Source organism: Bactrocera dorsalis, chromosome 3 (assembly GCF_023373825.1).
Source record: "Bactrocera dorsalis isolate Fly_Bdor chromosome 3, ASM2337382v1, whole genome shotgun sequence".
NCBI classification, from domain to species: Eukaryota; Metazoa; Arthropoda; class Insecta; order Diptera; family Tephritidae; genus Bactrocera; species Bactrocera dorsalis.
Genome location: NC_064305.1, coordinates 57,365,291 through 57,374,777, shown reverse-complemented (window position 1 = coordinate 57,374,777; position 9,487 = coordinate 57,365,291).

Below are 9,487 nucleotides of genomic sequence, written 5' to 3'. Positions count from 1 at the left end.
GACATTGTAAAGGATACAGCGATGTTATCAAGTGGCAGTCAGCGCATTGAGCAAATATTTTGGCAACCAATTAACGCAAACACATCTAGACGCGTCAATGGCAGCCAACCAGTCAACTGCATATAAACAGTGTAAACAAGCAAACAACGTGGCTAACCAAAAGCAATCAAGCAGACGGCTTACGGCGGCTGTCCGACAGACAGGTCGAAAATCGTTCAGATGCGGTTGAGCAAGCTGAAATTTGGTTCTCATTCACCTTTTTGGTCAGCATTTATTTTTAATTATTTGATCTTTTCCATTCATTCATCAAAACATAAAAGACTAAGGCCACAGCTGTGGCGAGTTGTTGTTGTTGTCGTCAACGTTACGCATTGTTGGGCCTTTCGACGTCTGTTTTTTGGCAGCTTTTTTGAATAACCAGCTTTTTCGTTGAACTTGTCTCTTCAGTTTGGCTTTTTTATTCTTTTTCTCGCTTTGTTGCTTTTGAGACAAATTATTTCGCAAATCAGCAGCTGTTCTAGCACTATAGTGTCTGCAGTACGAAAATGAATTGATGCGTTTCGAACTTAATATGCACGAAAATTATGAAGAACTTATAAATATTTCCATTTACAAGGGTCTGACCTTCTTATTCAAAGGGGGTGTCGTACAGTTTTTTTTTCAAAGACTTTTTCAATAATTCAGAAACTTAAATATGAGAGTTTTTGACACTTTGGACACATCACTTTTGGTAAGAGTCATCACCCATTCCCTATAGGTTCTCTGCAGCAATATAGAGCAACCGATGCCTTCTTTAGCCTCTCCTCATAATTCGTCTATCGAAATGCGTAAATACGAAAAGCTTTATAAGCTAGCCGAAAGGGGTAATGCACGAAAATTCTACGAAAAGATGCGGCAACTCACAGAAAGGGCACTAGGCGACTAGGCATCAACCTCACTGTTGACAGTCATAACTTTGAAGTTGTAGATAATTTCGTCTATCTTGGAATCAGCGTAAACACCACCAACAATGTCAGCCACCACGCAGGATAACTCTTGCCAACCGGTGCTACTTCGGACTGAGTAAGCAATTGAAAAGTAAAGTCCTCTCTCGACGAACAAAACCCAAACTATAAGTCACTCAAGGACTCCCGTCCTGGTATATGGTGCAGAGGCATTGACGATAACCACATCTGATGAGTCGACGTTACGAGTTTTCGAGAGAAAGGTTCTGCGAAAGATTTTTGGGCCTTTTCACGTTGGCCAAGCCGAATAATAAAGAAAGAAGAAGAAGAAGCATATTCTGGCTAGTTCATCTTCTACACAGTGGACAGGAACGTCACTGTGCGTTGCATATTTATAGTGAAATGAGATTTTGGATCCACTAAGGGCTTAGGGCATTCTTTCAATATCTGCGATGAAACCCTAAGATACTTTAGTGATTTCAAAGTCGCTTGCTGACCTGAATATTTAAATTTACTTTTTCTTGCGAGCATACTCGTTTTCAGAACAAGAAGATTTTCTTTAATTTCTGTAATCTTCGTTATAAGACACTATAGTGGTGTGATAGACGGAAGGTGATTCTGGTTCCTAGTTTTGCTGAAAATATACCACCCCCAATCGATTATCTAGTTGTGACCCATCTGTATACTATATACTGTGCCCAAAAAATAAGGTGACATTGTATTTATTTTGAAGCTTGGTGAACAGCCAGAAGTCGCACGGCGCCAGATCAGGTGAATACGTTGGTTGCGGAACGATATGGGTTGAGTTTTTGGCGAAGTGATCACGAATTACGAGGGTAGTATGGGATGCTGCATTATCGTGGTGTAAAAACCAAGAATTGTCTTTCCACAATTCCGACCTTTTTAGCCGGTTAGCAATACCAAATCTTTGATTTGTTGAACGTGAGCTTCGTCGGTTGAGGTTGATGGTCGCCCTGGACGCTCTTCGTCTTCAACACGTTCACGGCCGGCTTGGAACTCACCATACCACTTGTAAACATTTTTTTTAGACATAGCCTCATCACCAAAGGCTTTCTGCACCATCCTCAATGTATCCGCAGCAGAAAATGGATTCCGTAAACAAAATTTAATGCAAATTCTTTGCTCAAGAAATTTCGACATCGCAAAAAACGAAAAACACACTTTTAGCAGCTCACAAAACGACACGTATCGCAAACACTAATGAATATTTTGACATGAAATTTGACATAAATGTGACTGACAGTACTACCAACCTAAGAAAAAAAATAGTTCTCCAAATCCTTCGACGCGCGCAGTTTAAATTCAAATGTCACCTTATTTTTTGGGCACAGTGTCTCTTCCATCTCATCTTTCCCACTCTTTCTGGGATTGGGGACCAAATTTAAGTTGTTTTCTAAATTATTACGAAAATCTGTGGTATTGGGTAGAAATAGAAACTTTCTGAGTATCTGTGAATGCCACTTATTACAGACGAAAAATATGGTGGAGTCCTTCAATTGCAACAAGTTGGACGCAGGCACATTCTCTTGAAATCTCAGTATATCATATAGCAGATGCATACCACCAGATTGTGATCGAAAGTGGCTGTGGATATCTCTAAGGACCAGAATACAACATGCGTATTTTAATATTGATGAAAAAGCGTTACAGACATTGGATCGCAGCAACTCATTTAAAGTGTTCCATAAATCTTCGTAAAAAAAGAAATAATTTCCCCGATACTCATCGCTAAGCCACAGCGTCTGCTGTAGCTCGTATGAAATTGTATGAAAGCTGCAATTAACATTCGTTAATTATTCATTCTTCCAACGACCAGCCCGTTTTGCTCCACTACACTTAAGTCTCTTACTTAGTTGCACATTTTCCATTCACGGCCGCTTATCACGACAACTGCATTAAAACTGTGCCCACATAAAATCAATCATACCGATCTACAAGTGGACGTGCCTGCCCACACACACACACATACACACGCAGGCAGACATGCGTGGACAAATGAATATTCCATCTGCTTTTGCTCGCACTGGCATTTATATAACTCTTTATATCCTGTGGATTTTTCGCGTGTGTAAATGCCACTAGCATCTGCCCGCCGCACATTTATATCGGCTTTAATCGCCAGTCGAATGTGCGGCTCACTGAGGAGGCGGAGAGTGTGGAGAGCAAGGCATAAATTGTTAAGGATATTTGTAGGGATTCTTTGCGCAACAATTTTATTATATTTTTTATTTTTTTTTCCACTCAATTTCGGCTGTTGTGATACACCTTTCGCCGGCAGACAGCTGTTGCGGTTTTATGCATCCTTTCATTTCCTGGCTCTTCCGTTTGCTTATTAGTTATTTCTTTGAAAACAAAAACACAGCTGCTTTCACAAGAGCTTTGACTCACGCACGCTCACTCATGCATGTACATATACATATGTATGTATGTTTGATAAAAGCGTTTCTATCAGACAGTTGCGTAGCCAAGCAACCGCAAGAGCGCACGCAGGCGCACACACACACACCTATATGTTGTTATATGAGTAGAGCGGTATTTGGGCGTGCGTGCCAAATAAAAGCCGTTGTTGCTTTCATGTTAACACGACTTTCTTAAGTAATTAAGCATGATGTATTGGCATGCACCTTAAAAGTTAAAATAAATTTAGGAGAATAAATGACTTTTGCCGATCGGGCCTGGAAATACCTCCTGCGGTCCTGCAGCTAAGTGGAACAAAAGATATCTAATTAGCTGAAAAAATGTTCTGAAAGCAAGCTGCTTTGGCAAATTGTTTTAATAACCGCTAATTATTGTCAAATTTCGTAAGACAAACAATTTGAGCTTTTTTTAGTGGAGTTATTTTTCAAGTCCCTGAATGCAAGAATATCTCTGGAAGTATTATAGTATAAATCTCATTGAAAGGAAAGAAGGCTTTGTGTTATAGTCAAGATTCGTCTAAGTCATCATGAATGAGTTAAGGCGTAGTCTACTGCATTAGACGAGGAATTTTCTGAACCGTTCTTCTTGTTTTCACCTAATTTTAGATCGCAAACACCAAAACACGTATCGAAGGGGAATATTGCGAAACTTTTAATATATTCCAATGAGTGTAACCACAGTGATGGCAACTTTTGTGATACTTTAATTCTTATTGATGTGTCCAAGGTTAATTTATTTGAATCTGATTACTCAGAATGATTTAGGCTGAGCCAAATGAGACTGCAACACTATCAGTTAGATCCCTAATTATCAGTCGCCGAGTTTCAGGCATGAAATCTTTAATTTTTTTGGACGTATCCCTAGTCGGCAGATGTTGACATTCGTCTATTGCTCAGTTCGTATTTAACGGGTTCTCAGCCCACTTTGAACTTATTGTATCACTTATAAACCTTTTTTTACATCCGAGATTTTATGGGAGCCGATATGAAAACTGGACGATGAACGTGGCACCCCTCACTTTTTGATGAAATCCCATGTCTCCGGACCCGTCTAACCGATTTCGTCTAATTTTACTTCTTGGTATTCTTCACACATATATATGTTTCAATTTGAAAATTTTCGAAATCGGACTACAACCCCGCCTATTTTCCATATGGCACAATATTAAATTAAATTTGATTATTTCACTTTTCATAAGCTATTAATTTAATGGGATAAAACTTTGCTCGAATAATGACTTTAGGGTATTTCACTCTATGACCAAGAGTTATCCAAATCTATCCCCACTTTAAAGCGCCTAGGTACCGAATATGTGGTCTTCAGTATCAGTAGTCGACTTTTGTCAGAAAATATCGGTCAATGTGTGAGATGTACTATATAATTGAAATTCAGAAAGAATCTGAAATACAAAAATGGTTTGAATCGGGTCAATACTTCCCTGAGCCACCGTATAACTATTATAAGGATTTTCGAACAACCGGCTGACTTCGCTCCAAGTGATTGGTGAATGTATGTTAGGCGCCTTAATGAAACCCAGCGAGCGTTTTTTTAGTATGTGACTTGATAATAATTAACAAATAAAATCGGGACGATATAACCTCCAACTCACTTACATTACATATAATGCTTTTCGTTTTTCTAATGAATCTTATGCCGAATATGTCGGTCAGTGTATGAGTTATACCAGGTTGTTCAATAAGTTGTGTCGTTTGATAAGAAAAATACAATTTTATGATTAAAAATACTTTTATAATTCAGTATAATTGCCCTGAACATTAATACACTTGCTCCAACGATGCTTCAATCTGTGGAACCCTGAAGTGAGAATCCGAAAGGTCTGCCAAATACGCTTTAACAGCCGTTATGACTTCTTCATTTGATGAAAAACGCCCACGCATAAATTTTTTGAGTTCTGGAAACAAATGGAAGTCGCTGGGGACCAAGTCTGGTGAATACGGTGGATACTCAAACAATTGGAACTTTCATTCATGGATTTTAGCCATTGTCAAAATGCTCTTGTGATACGGTGCATTGTTCTCATGAAAAATGATTTTTTTCTGCTGTAAACTGGGTATTTTTTCATGAATTTTTTTCTTCAACTGGTCCAAAAGGTTGCAAAAATATTTAGAATTGATTGTTTTAACCAGTTTTGCAAATAATCCACAAACAAAATTTCCGGATACGAACTCGTTTCGAAGCCGAACAACCAGGTTCACATCACTCTTTAGCTTTTTGTTTCTATTCAGGATTATGGTGATAGATCCAAGTCTCATCCATAGTGATGAGCCGATGCACAAATTTTTGTTTTTTTTTGTTCACTTCATCCTTCTTAAACGCTCCAAACTAAATGCTGCTGAGAAAAAAAAGTCGCATTCGAATGTCTTTTTGTTCTATTGATAGCAAATGCCGCACCCATTGTCCAAACAGCTTTCTAAAACCCAAAAGTTTCATTTAAAATATTGCTCGCACTGCCTAATGGGATGTGTAGAGTCTCTACTAAATCTCTCTTAGTCAATCTACGGTCTTCCAAACCATATCCTGTATTTTGGTTATGATTTCTGGTGTTGAATGCGCTTTTTGGGCGTCCTTCACGTGGATCGCTCTTCGTCTTGGCCGATTTCCGGACATGAACTCCTTTCGCTATAAATTCAACAACCCATCTTTCTACTGTTCTAATTGTAGGCGAACAATCATTATATACTTTTAAAATTTATTTGTGAATTTCTTTTGGTAGTACACCTTCCAAAAATAAGAATTTTATCACTGCATGATATTAAATTTCTTCCATTGTAAAAAAATACTGTGACAAGGCGACACTAAATGGCTATTAAACTCATTGCAAAAACTGGGCATTAATTTGTTCCCAATATTTAATTCAATCACTTCGAAAAGGTACTTGTTATATGTAGTAATAATACCTTTATATACATACATATGTATATGTAAGTGTATGCGAACTCACGTAGCACAGTGACCTGAATATTGACTTGTATGATCCTACAACAATATTACCTTTTGTAATTAATTACAAATATTTTCATTGCTGTGAGTTGCGACTGGTCAAGGATGGGAAACGGTTATTGATTTATCACCCCAATCGGGCGCTGAACACGCGCCAATAATTTACGCCTGAACAATTACAACAAAACTGGAATAATTTGACGACAAAAAAATAAACCGATTCTATGTTTGCTTTGTTCACTTGCCAGAAAAAGCTGCAAAGAAATTAATAATTTGTGTTTGGCGATATTAATTTCAATATTATCGGAGGTGTTGCAAAGGGTTCAAAAGGCGGACAGTTCTTGGCTGCGATTTGTTTGGATCGAATACACCGTTATTATCGGCGTGGCATTTGATAGCACATCAGCACTGTAGACTATACCAGTACCTAATGGCTTCTAATTATACATACATACGTAAGTACAAAAAATGTCCAAAAAACAAACAGAAAAGCTTAAAGCTTTGCGGCGAAGCAGTTGGACTGCACTTTCATATTAAAATGTCGCCAGAGGCACGTGTAGGTCATTCCGCAAGCAATTTCCACTGCTATTAAGTACCCGGTCCAGCAATTGCTATGATTACCAGTCTGTTTGAGTGAGTTTATGATCAGACATGGCGCGACGACTAAATGGCTTTGGCTCTACTAATTATTACCCTTATAAGTTGGCTTCTTACTGCCAAAAGTAAGCAAGTAAAGTAGAAAATATAATAAATTCGTGGGTCACGTCACACTTGTGTTGCTGAGTGGTCGAATAGCTTAAAATGGCCTCTTAATTTTCTTTCCTTAAGAAAAGCAATGTGATTCTTCTTTTGTTTTGTTGTTTGTGTTCAAAGTAATGCTTCTCTTCTTCTTCTTTATTGGCGTAGAGCCGAGTTTATAACAGCACGCCAGTCGTTCTTGCTCCACCTTGTCTTTCCTCTTCCCCTGCTTCTCCTGGTGGGTACTGCGTCAAATTCTCTCAGAGCAACTTTTTATTTGATTACAAGAGATATTTCGTCTTGCCCTCGTCTGGTGGTAACCATTTACTTCGCTTTCTTATCCAGTCTGGAGAAAGCAGAACTAACGGTGAGGCCAATAATATCGATATAATCGGCGTACTCCAGCAGCTGCACACTCTTATAAAAGATTGCACCTTCAGCTGCATATCGAAGAGGTCGCACGCAATGAGGTCGACTTTTTTTTAACCTAGTTTTGTATCGAACAGCTCGGAGAGGTCCCTCCCGATGCTGAGCGAGTTTTTGGTGGTGCTTGTTAGTCAACGCATCTTTTCGTAGAATTTTTTTTATTACGCTGTCGGCCAGCTTGTCAAACGACATGTTTTCTCACTACTGCGTCACGGAACTTCTCATCGTACCAGCTCTTCTTTTGTCTTTTCCGAACAACTATGGTTTCGTAAGGTGGTAAGATGTTTGCAATTGGTCTCGAACCAAAGGAGCTTTTCAATGTATCGTCACTTGCCATGACTGGCTCAACAAGCGCATTTGTTGGATTTCTGTGCGCTTAACTATATCCATGTCGCCGTAAAGCTCAATCAGTTCGTGGTTCCGTCTCCTTTGATATTCCTTCGCGGTTGGTTACAAAAACCTTATGGAGAACAGTTCTCTCGAATAATCAGAGACTTACGAGAATGTATAGTGTGAAGTTTTTATTCGTCGAGAGAGGGATCTAGTTTCGCAGACGCGAGGAATCTTTTTGTGTGTCCGCGTACATTCTCTTGCCTTCTTGTACCACAAGACCAATCCTTCGAATCTTTTTCTCGACTGGTAAGGGTTAGGTTAAGGCCTATGATGTCAATATCCTCTGCGTACTTCAGTGGCACTGTAATCTTAGAGTAGACACTGCCACTTCGGCTCAGATTAGCGGCACGTATCGTATTTTCCTGCATTATATTCAAGACGATGCACAAGAGATACCCTGTAAGTAACCTAGTCCGATATCGAACGATTCGGAGAGATTCTTTTCGACTTTGACGGAGTTGATTGATATGCCCAACATCGTTTTGCATATGATTTCGTAGGGATATCATATCGTTTATCTTGTCAGAGCTGTTGAAAGCGGCTTTGAAAACGACAAAAAGGTGGTGGGGGCCAGGATTTGCCCCTGGATTTGATGTTTTGTGAAAATCTGGTCTATGATGGATTTTTCACATCTAAAGCCGCACTTTTAAGTTCCAATCAGTTATTTTATAAAGTAGTTTAAGTCTAAGGGTCAAGTTCGCGTATTAACAGATTCCCAGTTAGAGGGACATGGCTTCCTTTTGTGTATTGCAAACATCGTTGCGAACTTAATATACACTGTTCAGGGCATAAAAAGGACAGAAATCTTGACACCACCCATACGGATATACAACGAGTTTGTAATTGAAACAATATAAAAATTGGACAAATGCTCAAACTTAGTTAAATTCTCTCATTCAATTCGTTTTATATGGTCAAATACGCTTACCTAAATGTTGCCTTAGCAAAAAGTGTGTTTCGATGGCACCCGTCCTTTTTGGAGGGCCGGAAAGAGGTCGTTGATGAAGACCATGCTGGGAAAACTGCGACTTTGACAAACAACGACAATGCGTAAGTATTCGTTTAATTACCCAGATGTTAAATTTATCAAAATCTGTAGTACACGACATTGCGACGGAGCACTTAAGGTTTCAAAAGGGCTCTCTAAGGACCAGAAATTCCATTAGGTGGAAGTATGCCAAGGAAATTTGAACAAGTGTGCAAGTGACCCCCAATTCCTGAACAACATAATCATAGGTGACAAGTCATGGAGCTTTGAGTATAATCCCGAGACAAAGAGCATTTTGACAAGCATTTTGAGGCGACAGATTAGAGAGATCCAAGCAGCTCTCAAGGCTATTCCGGAAAATGCTTCCATGGCGCCTTCGAAGCTTGGAAATCCCGCTGGCAGCACTGCATTGACGCAGAAGGAGTCTGTTTTGAAAGTTTTTTAAGAATTGTAACGATTGGTTTAATAATTTGTTTTAAATCGACTCAGTCCTATTACTTTCCGGACAAACAGGTATACCCTTATATTCATATGTGTGATATCATAAAGAAATTGTGTGAGTGCATTGCGACTGCTTTGCTATTGTGATTTAGTATTT